Source organism: Aythya marila, assembly GCF_965140915.1.
Source record: "Aythya marila genome assembly, chromosome: 1".
In the NCBI taxonomy this organism is placed as follows: Eukaryota; Metazoa; Chordata; class Aves; order Anseriformes; family Anatidae; genus Aythya; species Aythya marila.
In genome coordinates, this window is record NC_139042.1 from 91867854 (window position 1) to 91880048 (window position 12195).

A 12195-nucleotide genomic window follows, 5' to 3' on the forward strand; every position below is an offset into this window, starting at 1 on the left:
CTCCATCGATTACCGGGTCTTACTAAGCCCAAAGATTTCCTCTCACCATAACTACTTTTTTTTGCCAGGTTCCATTATAAACTGTCTTCTTCCAGATTGTCAGGTTATCCATTTGTCTAATATTTGTACTCATTTGCTGGTTGTGGAAGTGTGACGTGTTCATTTTCTGGTGTCTTTGTGTTTCTTGGGATGGGGCAGACCCAGTCTCGTTGAGCTCACACTGCATCACTCAGACATGAGGCACTTCTAGCCCAGAAGCTGCGTGACTCTCTGCAGGCAGCACCGTTCCCTAGCCAGCACGAGGAATAACCTGCCATTTGGCTCTATACCCACCCGGCAGTGCCTACAAACAAGCTCCTGAGTTCTGTACCAAACCCGCATCTTGGCCTGCCTTTATCAGCTCACTGCACGTGGTGCAGCTGGGCCCTCCGCTGAACCAGAAAGCGTGGCATTTGCCAGGACTGAAGTGTGTGTGAGTGTGTGCCTGTGGAGAGGAGGGAAACGTTTTGTTTTGTTTTGTTTTGTTTTGTTTTGTTTTGTTTTGTTTTGCTTTGTCTGAAAACAGAGCTCCTCTGTGCATCATAAAAGGCATTTTGGAGTCAAGGGGTTTGTGAAGGTTGTGAGTCGGGGTCATTAGAGCAGTGCTGTGCTGTTGAGACTCTTGCAGGCTACCTCTATGCTTACAGCTGCACAGAAAGAGCCAGGCAATCTCTTCTCCCGTTCGCTAAGCCTGCCTGAACTGGAGTGCTTCTGCATGACTGTGAAGGAAGGAGCTTAATTCTTCCCCATGACCTGCTTCGAGCAAAGCTGCAGCAACGAAATGGACCGTGCTGCGTGAAACGCAGAGTCACGCTAGCGTGAGTCGAACATCCCCCTCTGGTGCTGGAGAGCTCAGCTAAAGAGCAAGACAAAGGCAAACACATCAGCAAACTGAAAGCGGGTGCTCTCGTGCTTTCTTCATGGCAACAGCCCAGCAGACTCCGGCTGAGATCAGAAAGCACCGTGTCACCTGGAGGTCTGTGGAGAAGCAGAGCGATGTTGAAGCCTCCCTCCACCTCCATCATCAAAGCCTGCAATAGGTTTCTTTCCACGCACTTTTTCATAGCCGCTTTTTCATAGCCCCTTTTTCAGTGAAAGCAGCCGTTCAAAAGGCAGCAACTCATGAGCACAGGCATAGCTTCGTGTGGCTGAACCAATTAAAATTACCCTTCAATGTCACAAGGTAGGGGAAATTCAAGGAGGAAAAGGGAAACCAAAAAAGTCCCACCTAGGGGACTGGCTAGTTTACAGGGACTGGTAGTGATGAGATCACACTGCCACAGTTCAAGGTTACCAGTTTGACTTTAGATAAGGTTTAGCAGCAGCTAAAATCTGTAATGGTGGCTGTTCAGTGGCCTGTGTGAAATTAATGGATAGTCTCTTGTAGCCATTTAATCTCAGTAGGTAATTGCTGTGTGTTTAGTAAGAACTATCACCAAACAGAACTATGAAAATCATTGGTGGACTGATGAATGATAATGAATAACAAAGTTCACTAAAGTCTGATATATCAAGTACTGATATATCAAGTAACAATTTATTCACATCTCTTTGCTCCTGAATTTTTGTCCTGTTTGTTGGAGATGGATGGTAGAGCTTTAGGGCAGAAATGTCAGCAAAAAATGTTTTCTATGCTTGCAACATGTCAAAATCTTATTATTTTTTCTATCCCATGCGACTCCGACTTTAAATGTGCCATAAGATAGCAGCATCCAAATGCTGGGCCTCTTCTATATTACAGCTTACAGAGAACACCTTGTCTGAAAAGATGCAGGCTGCTTTATGCTCTGTATCTCTATGTAGGGAGAATTCAGAGCTTCTGGTGCAGTCCTGTGGTGTGCTCTCCTTTTGCAGAGCTCACCGTACTAAAGATGAAGGTATTAGTAGCATTCAGTTTTGGCTTTCACATATATTTTTACTACTGTAAAATACTTTCAAAACTTCCGTACAGTAGCAGCCTTTTCATTTGTGTGCTTTAAAGGCATCTTTGGGTAACAGAAATTTACACATGCTGTAAGTATCAGCAACAATATAAAGACCAAAAAGAGGCCTATCAAATCTTTCATTCCTGTAAAATAAGGTGAAAGAAGAGACTAAAAATGTTATTCTCTGTTTTCTGGTGATAATATATGTTCATCAGCAAAGTACCAAATCCATTGTTAACTAAAGTGATAATCTCTGGTAACAAAGGTACTTTCTGGGTACTGGGGATAGACGTGCAGGATGCCTTTATTTTCATTAAATTTCTGATTAGTCAATTTTAGGTTCTTGCAAATATTGCTGTTATTTGCTCTTAGCAACACTGGAAATCAAACAAAAAGGCACTGCACTTTGTTGCTGTAGGTGTAGTCCTGACACCTGGTTCTGTGTATACACCAGATATTTTGAATCCTGGAGAAACTGCAGTCCAAAGCCACTGCTAGTAGGCAGAGAACACACTAGTAGGTGGCAAAGACAGAGTTCACTGAGTACATTTTGCGAAATGCTTTAAGTTATTTTTGTTTATTGCTTGGGATGGTACAAATAGATCCAAATTTAAGCTCAGGGATTCTTGGGTATTTTCCGTGTGAGATCTGTGTCTGTACAGAGAGAGTGTTATAATGTGCTTTCTTCTCCTTGGAGAGCGGATAATATCCCCCTGGCAACATGACAGATCACTTAAATGGAACAATAATATCAGGCAAGTGTTTGCAGTTGTCCTTCAGAGTGCGTTAGCATCTGGAAACGAGAGGGAACGGTGAGCATTATATTGGTAAGCAATTAGGAAGATAGAAGTGTGCTGGGGGGAGAGCAGCATAGTTCAAAACTGGAGTATTTCATAAAAAGAGTCAAAAGCATACCTTTAAGTAAGCAGTTTGGGGAGATCTTGTTCTGTGAGCTACTGATGTGACCACTGAATATAAGGGACAGTCCCTTTCTCTGTGGTGTAGGCTGTTGTCTGAGAGAAGAATTTGATCTGGCTTTCCCACCTGCCCAAGGTGGGAAAGACCCAGTCAGTTCAGTAACTGTGTCCGTGAAGGGCATATCTGTGCTCACTGACTTCTCTCAGGCTGGAAAGAAAATGAAAAATGAGCACAGAACCACCTCTTTGCATCTCTACGTGAAACAAGTTGGGAGACCATCTTCAGCTAAGCCTAATGGGAAAGCTCCATCAAGAGCAAGGTGCCTTGTATAGCAAGTCCTGGTCATAGTCATTGGCATTCAGCTGAGAAACAGTCCCCTGCAGTGCCCCTACTAACATTTATAATTTGTCCCTTGCATTGACTGAAAGCTGCTGGGATCCATGAGGCCCTGGCCTGGATCTGCTGTGGCCAGATGGGATTGCTGGGCCCCAGTCCATTTCATGTAATGCCATCACTTGCAGATCTATGTGCTTCAGCTCAGCTTTGTTGACCAGCCCAGAGTTTCTGCTACCTCTATGCTAGCCCTACTGTCTGCTACAAAACTCAGATTTTCACTCAAGTTCACTGTGGGTCCTCACCATGAGGTCCAAGCGCCACTGCCCCACTTTCCAAGGTGGTACTTTCCTTGAGACAAAGGTATGAAAGGTTGATGTCTCCAGCAAGGAGGAGAAATGTCTGAAGTACTAATTACATTGCAGCTGAAGATGGAAATTAGTGTTACGATACCAAAACAAGCAGCTAAAATATGAAAGTCAGGCAACTCGGTCAACTTAGAGTTTGACATAAGGACAGGATGATTCCAATTAGATGTTCATGCTTTTATTTCACTGGTCGTTCCATTTTTTTTCCCTGCTTTTCACATTATTTTTTTTCAAATCTAAACTGTTTTGAAGGTCAAAGCCTTACGAGGCAGAACAGGTAGTGAAGTTTCAAATAATTTTGCAGCAATGGTCTATTGCCCACCCATGCTAGGAACCCACAATGTAAAATAACTCAAAAGTCACACTTCAAGCATTCATTGCAGGCCCAGTTTGTCCCCTAGGGGTTTTGTTTTTCAGGATTCATGTCCATATGTGCTCAAATTTGCATGTTGTTTTATGCATCCAGAAGAGCTAACTTCCTCCTGTTTCTTTCCTTTGGATGGATGCTATGGTTTTCTGTGGGGATGAGTGACACTTATGACAGACAGGCTGACAAAACAAGGCAAAACCATGGGAGTCTGCAACATCAACAGTTATGTTGGTGTTTCCATGTCCCTGCTGAGGATGGGAAATGTTTTGCCATCACTCTTCCTACGTACAGAGTCCTAAAGTGTTCAGAAGGGCTAAATTTCTCCTGAAATGATCTTCAAGTGTTGTGCTGTTGTGATAGGGAGAGAAGTTGGACTCAGTTCTCACACGCCATAGTATAGCATGGAGCCTCTAGCAGAAATACAGTGGTGTAGTAGGACCTTTTTTGTGGACTGGCACCTATTTGAAGCAATCAAATCCCCAGCCACTGCAATCAAAATAGCCTTTTCTCTGTATTGTTAGGATAAATTCCTGCAATCCATACCATACCTTTCTCTGTGCTTGTCTGCTAACTATTCAGAAAGAGCTAAGCAATCATGCATAATTCATTACTCTTAATTAAAATGTAAATTTATTGTCAGCCTTTTTGGGTAATTAAAGCACCACTGGGGGAATAGGTTTACGTTCTGTATCTGGAGCTCCTTTTGCTAAAATAAACACATGACGCTTTATGCTCTGTTTGAAGAGGTGCAATTGATTACCAAGTGGGACAGAGCTGAACTTCTAGGGGAGGTCCATCAGCTGGCGTGTGTCTAATATTCAACAGAGTGCGAATCCACTTTGCCATAAACTGAGCTGGCTTATTCTCTGTGGAGTTAGATGCCTGCATTTCGGATCTGGCACAGACATAAAGTATTATTTATAGGTATATTTCTCCCCCCCCTCCTCCCATCCCCTCCCCAAATCCAGCCTTTTATTGGCCTCAAGCTGTTCCTCAGGAGCCTTCAGAGCTACTTTGATGGATTGCTGTGCTTACTGTAAACAGTTGACTTACTAGAGTGTCTTGCAGGTTAGGCTTCATTCTTTATAGACCTTGAAGCTTCCCATGCAGTTGGGTATCCATTAAACGAAGGATTAAGTGCATAGGAAAAAAAAAAAAAAAAAAAAGAAAGAAAGAAATGTGTCTTCCACAAGGACATAGTGCGAGGGTGCTCAGCAGGGGACTTGGTTGTAATTGTTAGCATTTTCCCCTCCCCTTCAGTGCAATAAAATCTTCAAATTAAAAAGGGATGTAGTGAAGGTGGTCTTGGGATTGTGGACGAAGTGCAAAGAGCTCCTCATGAAAGAAAACTGCCATGGGGCCATGTGGGGGGAGAGAGAGGGAGAGGCTTCCCGGCTCCCCCTTTCAAAGTGCTGTGGGGATTAGGCGTGTTTCAGCACTGCTCTTTGGATTATTTCTTCCCTCCAACAAAAGCATGACCTCTCTGTCTCTGCCTGTGTCCTGTCTCTGTCTGTCTCTGCCTCCCGCAGACAGGCGGACAGAGGTCATTTCAGCTCTGGGGGAGGGTTTGGTGCTGAAGAGAGACAAAGAAGGGAGGCTCTTTGCTGTGCCATCCCCTGAAGTCACATTATTCTCATGCAAAGGCTACGCACATCTCTCTCAGAAGGTCTGGCATTCATTACCTGCCTTCTGCCATAACCTTACGGTTTCAGAAATATGTGGGGAATTTCAGGATCCGATCCCCCAGCCTAATCACCACAGGGGTTGACCATGGTCTAAGCCAGGCCTGAGTGAGCCTCGCCATGCAGCCCGAGGGGGTGCGGGCAGGGTGTGCGCAGCAGGGCGAGGGGCAGGGAGAGGACCAGCATCAGGGCTGGTTGGAAGGGCCGTCTCTGGACAGCCGTCAGCTCTGCTGCTGAGGGAAGTACCAAGTGAAACTGATAATTATCTACTGCACGTGTATGAGCTGCAGGCCTTTTGGTGTTGGGGCTCATGTGCGTTGAGTTAGCCAGCACATCTTAATCTGATTGTCTTTGCTTTTTTAAATGAAGATTCAGAGAGCTCTTATCTCCCTGTGTCCCTTCCCTGCCTTTGAACTTTTGTTTCACTGACGTTTTCACAGACGCAGCCTTCCCCCTGCCAGGCCCCACCAGGGCCAGCTCACTGAGGTAAAATGGCAGGTGCCGCTGGCTCGGCGAAACAAGGAGCTCTTCACCTGCCACCGCCTTTCAGCCTGCGACCTTGAAACCTGTTTCATCGGTGGCACCAGGCAGTAGAAGGGGGAGGCAAAAAGGAGAGACAAAACCCATGGAAGAGGCTCTGATGGGTTCAATAAAACCCTGGCTGTTCTGGCTTTCCCTGAGCACCAGCCATTTCCTCACGGGTGCAGGGAGTCTCCAGAAAGCAAACCCTAAAACTCATCAGCTCCTCTTGCAAAAGTCAGAGTCTTTGTCCTAACCACAAACACTTCACCAGCACCCCACCCGCCACAAAACACAATAGCTCATTCCCTCCATGGTTCTCCAAGCTTTTCACAGATATTAGTCAACATTTTCATGTTATTATTACAGCTTTACTTTATTACTCTCCTTTTTTTAATAAAAATGCTCATGCTGCTTTGGCCCTTTTTTTTTTTTTTTTTATAACCCAGTCTGTTTTAATAGCTGCATATAAGACTGAATTGAGGGGAAAAAATGGATGCGTTTGACTCATTTCAGAATCGTTTCTGAAATGTTTTTCCAGCAGTCTTGATGGCCTGCATCCCTCTAGGGAGGCTCAGGTGCTGGCCAGCATGAGCTGACCTTGCTGTAGCTTGGTCCAGGATAAAAGCTTTCCCTCTGCATCATGCTGCACTTTTCCTCCTGCCTCTCATTTCAAGTCTGTAGGCATCTGTTGCCTGCTACACAGGCACCTTCAGTGGGTACAGTCCTGCCTGGTGCCCTCAAGAGCCCCTCACATGGCCGGGGAAAGGCCTGGATAGGGCTCAGGTGCCTGGGGGACGGTGGCTGAGCACATGCGATGGCTTCACAGCATTATCTCACAGCCACACCGGAGTAATCTCTTAGGTGGATTATTTCCAAAGCCACAACGAGAGCGTGCCATTTCCAGAGTCTCATGCAAAGCACTTGTGGAGCCATTTCTCTTTTCGTTTGCCCACCAATGAAGGTTGGCTAAAGGCTGTGAGACTCTCAGCCTCCTCACAAGAAGATCGGCATTGCACGCCTGTAAGGGTAGATATTGATGCTTGTTCTTGGAGCCCAGAGGAGGGTTAAGAGCCCGGCCGTAGCTCATCTGGCTCTGAAGCCCTTTGAGCACTGTCGTCAAGGGAGGAGGCAGCCAGCTGACAACTGCTGGGTCAATCCCAGAACAGCTTGCCAGGGAAGCCTATCAAGTCACAGTAATCGGGTTTGATTTAAATCTTTCTCCTTCTCATCACCCCTTCTGGATTAAGTCATCTCCACCAAAGACGAGAGAGGCTGTCTTGGAAGAAGCACAGACGTGCTCTTGTATGGGTAGGCAAGTCACCATCACTTTTAGATCTTATCGTCTTCATCCCAATTTTGCTGCTCCATTGGAGATGACACTAATCTAGGAAGCAGAGGCTTCTGAGCCCGATTATTCACCCTGGGGTCATCTGATGGATAATGCATGGAGCTCTTACCCCGGTACTGCAGTGGCTACAGTGGGGTGTGTGACACTGCAACAAGAGGGACTGTGAATCCTGGCCCTTTGGGAGTGCACATACCGGGGAGGCCATTTTACAGAGTATTTTTTTCTTCATTTTGCACACTGTTTCTCACACTGAAAAAATGCAGCTCTTTACCTGAGGCTACAAGCTAGTACAGGCTTCCCTTGTGACTAAGCAGCACACTGGTTTGCAATACAATGTTTTCTGTGTGGAGCAAGGACATGAGTGCATGGGAGAGCTGGCAACCTAACCTAGCCCGGGTCTGTTCTTTCAGCGTGTCCCACTGCTGTGTCAGGACTGAAGACGTCAGCACGGTGTTGCCTTGCTCGTGGCCTCAGAGGAGGAGGGTGGGTGGGAAAGGTTATCGCAGCACAGAGAAACGGATCTCAAAGACAGGCAGCAAAAGCTAGCTGATTAAGTGAATAAGCACCACCTTTGTTGTTGGTACTGCTCAGGGAAGAGTGGTCTCATGGCATCAGAGTGAGAAAAAGGGAGCCTAAACTGCCCTGGCCTTTTGGGGGGACGAGCAAAAAGGGAGGTTTTCTTTGCAACATGTAGGAGGATGTCAGGAAGAGTGTTTTCTCCCAGACTCATTGCTCTCCCTATGAGTGTGAGGGAGGCTGCTATATGCAATGCATGTGATCTTGCAGAATAAGAAGGATCACTGAACGGGTGACGCAGGAAAAGGAGGATTACACTGCATGTGATGGCAGAAGGAGGATGGAAGAGCATTCTTGCAAGCAGTGTAAGGATGGGGATTACTAAGGGATTTTCTTGGGGATCTAGGTATAACAAAGAATCTCTACCCTCTGCCTTACACTTGGGGTCTCTGAAAGGACAACTGGGAGGTCATAAGAAGCCATCTCGTGTATGAGTCATGTCAGAGCAAGTACCACTTGCAAGTGAGTATGATTTTTGGGGCCATACCCAGCAAGGATCACATCACTAGTGGCAGGAGAAGGTGTGGTGGGAAGCTTATTGCAACTGTGACAGTGACTTCTTCACCTTAATTGCAATAACAAAATTCCCTAGCTGGGAGGGGAAGGCTGAAGTTTGGTTGTGAGTCTTTAGAAGTAGCAGCCTCTGTGAATAACCCAGCAAAAATGGTCGAATTTTGGCTGAGTTATGAAGTTCTGACAATGAATAATTGCTGTTGTTTACATAACACCCACGCACAAACCATAAACGTTTGGCTCTTTGACCTTAGCCATGACCACAGAGATCTGCGATAGATGTTCTTCACGTCCTCCCTGCTACACTGCGCTGCTGCCTTCCTTCCAGCTGCCTCAGCAAGGCTGCTCGGGGCAAGGGGGAGAAGTGCTGCGAGTGACACCAACGGCAGGGACAGGGACAGGCTCAGCTTGAGGGGGGAAAACAAAGCTGGCAAGGGGCCAGGCTGCAGGAAACACAAGAGAAAATCAAGGCCCGAGGAACAGAAAAGGATGAAGAGAAGAACTGAAAGGATAATTGCAGATGGGGAGACTAAGCTGTCTGCCAGCTCGGAGGTAAGAGCAGCCTTTGTATTGTACATACAGACTGTTGGCTATCCGCACATCATTTCATAAAGGACAGAGCACAATGCACGCGATGACAGTTGTATTGGCAGAGCAAGAGACAGAAAATTAGCAAACACTGAAGCGGAATTACCAATGGAGGGTCAAATAACAGGAGGGAAAGAATGGGCAAAAAAAAAGCTGGGAGAAAAAAAAAAAAAAAAAAAAAAAAAAAAAAAAGAATGTCTTCTATTACAATAAAAAGGCTGTAACAGAAAAAAAAATGTTACATTCTTCCTAAGGGTAAGGCTGATTTCCCCCAGTGCTCTCCCTTGTCCCTGTCACATATCCCCTCACCTCCTGCCCAGTCTTTGTCCTTCCCTGCACCCAGCCCTGTCCCTCTCCAAGCCCCTGCTGAAGCCCCAACTTCTCCTGCTTGCCACTGCCACCCTGTCTCCCCACCCAACCACCCCTCCATCACCCGGCCTTCCTTCCTGCACCCTCGGCCTCCTCCATCAGGAGGGGGAAGGTGGATATCACCCGTGCTGCCACCTCCACTACCCACCACAGCAGTAGGCTAAGCCTCGGCTGAGCCCAAACCCACATGGAGGGAGGCAGAGAAACTGCCCCAATATTCCCTCAGGGGGCTGTGTGCTGGTGGAAGGGGCACTGCTGCCCCGAGGCCTTCTCCTCTGGTGGCAGAGGACACTCAGGGGCAGGAAGGGATCTCCACAGCAGCACAGTGTGAGGTGCCAGCAGCACAGACGACAGCAGGATTATCCCTCTGCCTGGCAGCAAGGATGAAACCTGACCGGTGGCCACCGCCACAGCGTGCAAGCTGATATTTTTAAAGCTGAAAGGAAAAGTACCGTCCCCGCGTCTCTTCAGGTCCAAGCTGCATTTTGGGACCCTGTGAATGTCACCCTAACTGTTTCACAGCATTAGTCCACCCAAGACTGAGCAGATGGGGATGTGCTCTCCTTCCTCTCCCCCGCACAACGTGGTTGTGCTCTGCTGCTCCCTGTGAGATAGTGAAGGTCAGATCAGCTGGGTGCCTCTTCCCCAAAACCGCTGCGGTTACAGCTGGATGGGAGCCACAGGAGGGTTTTCAGAAAACAGACAGGGAGTAAATAGGCTGTTCTTGCCTTCCTCCTCAGTTGTGAGGAGAAGCAAGGGCAGGCCCACACCGTGGCCTCCCTCAAAATGGTAGGGCCTGGGCAGCTGGAAGCTCAGCAGGAGAAACCCCCTGAGCATCTCCAGTGGGTTTTGGAGTGAACTCTCTGCTCATGCCCATGCTAGCTGGTTAAATGTCAGCTGGGTGTTATGTATTAGTGTTTCGCTTATAGCACAGACAACCCGGCTGATCTACCTAAGACAAAGCAACTTTCGTTTGCAGCCCTGGCTAAAATATGTGCCCTCATCAAGGTGCAAAAGGGCCTGCATGAGAGAGTTTTCCTTCACTTCTAGCAGTTAACCATGCACAAAATGGTTTCAGTCTGGAAAGGAGAAAGCTCAGGGGGATTTTATCAAGTATATAAATAACTGAAGGGAGGGTCCCAAGAGGATGGAGCCAGGTTCTTTGCAGTGGTGCCCAGTGACTGAACAGGAGGCAGTGGGCACAAAGTGAGATACGGGAGGCTTTGTCTGAACACCACTAAGCACTTCTGTGCTGTGAGCAGGACCAAGCCCTGGCACAGGTTTTCCAGAGAGGTTGTGGAGTCTCTCACCTTGGAGATCTCTAGAAGTCATCTGGATGTGGTGGTTCTGCTTGAACAGGGGGTTGGAGGAACAAGAGGAAAATCCAAGCCCCTACTGACCTTTCTTTTATCAGGCTTAAAAAGGAAGCCTCTGCCCTTCAGGCTGGAAGTGGACTCGTGTCAGACACCAAATCCCACAATATCTACTCAAACAAATCTCAGGTGAGTGCTACGATAGCAATTCTGTGTGAGGATGCACTCCAGCATTTGACCAATAGCGGTAGATAGATAGGTAATTCTGTTAGCAGTGAGAAGTGTAGGTAATTTGTTGTGGGAATTTGGGATTGTAGCCACAGTGGCTGCAACAGAAACTCTGAGCTATCCCTGCTTAATTAGAAACATAGCTGGGTTTTGTCAAGGCAGGTAGCTTCTCTGATGTCTGCTAATGGACTAAATTGCATTTGTTTAGACTGGAGTGTTTTTTTGGCCACCCTGACTGCTGGGAATAAGAACCAGACTAGGCCCCGACATAACCAAATATATCTCCCAGTTACTCATTCAGGGGTTAGAGATGTTGCAACCTGCCAGCTGCTGGGCACGTATTTCCCATTACAGCTTCCCCATTGACCACACTTAGCTAGAACTCGGTCTGATCCCGTGTCTTGGTCTGATCCTACAGCCTAGAGATGTCCACACAGCTCTGGGCAAATCGAGGTGCTCAGCCAGTCTGAAGGTCTTTGCTCCACCTGCCCAAGCATAAGCACTGGTGCCTTCAAAAGAACATCCACATCCTGTTGAAGAGAGAAAAGCACAAAGGAAAGGGCAGATGCTGGAGCGTTGCTGTGTCCTGCATCCTGCTGAGGCGTGTCCCATGCTGTCACAAGCATTTCTGATGAAAAATTGGAGCAGCTACTGAAGCTGAAGTGACGAAGTGTAAACACCTGTCTGCCGAGAAGCATTACAGCACCTAGTTTCTCTCACAAGGCATTCAGAGCTAAGGTCATTCCTTTTCCTGGCCGCCCGCCAGGTTGTCCCTCTCCTGTAACACCACTACCTTCGAGGAGCTCAGTTCTCTCTGTCTCTGCAGCTCTCCTGGCTCCAGCTGGCCCAAGGAAGAAGAAAGAAAAGGGGAGATTTCCCAAACTTGCTCCCCTGGTCTGAGAGGAGCTGACAAAAGTAAGCTGCAGAGCCAGGAGCTCAGCATTTCACTTCAGCTGTCTCGCTTCCTTTAGCTACTGTGCTGAGTGCTGTTATTAGACTTGTTGCTCCCAAAAGCATCACTTTTAGGACTAACTCCAGAATGACTGTGAAATAAAGGCAGCTTACGATCCAGGCATAGTTCCTAAGGTTTCTAACCCTATCAG

The 12195-nt window shown here is 47.2% G+C and overlaps 1 long non-coding RNA gene across 1 annotated transcript; it reads left to right on the plus strand.

The window, feature by feature from the left end:
• The first annotated feature begins 8820 nt into the window (after nucleotides 1-8820).
• LOC309891869 lies at nucleotides 8821-11992 on the plus strand. Its single transcript, XR_014319561.1, has 3 exons — nucleotides 8821-9146; nucleotides 10966-11053; nucleotides 11511-11992. It is a non-coding gene; the product is annotated as an uncharacterized lncRNA (long non-coding RNA).
• The last annotated feature ends 203 nt before the right edge of the window (nucleotides 11993-12195 follow it).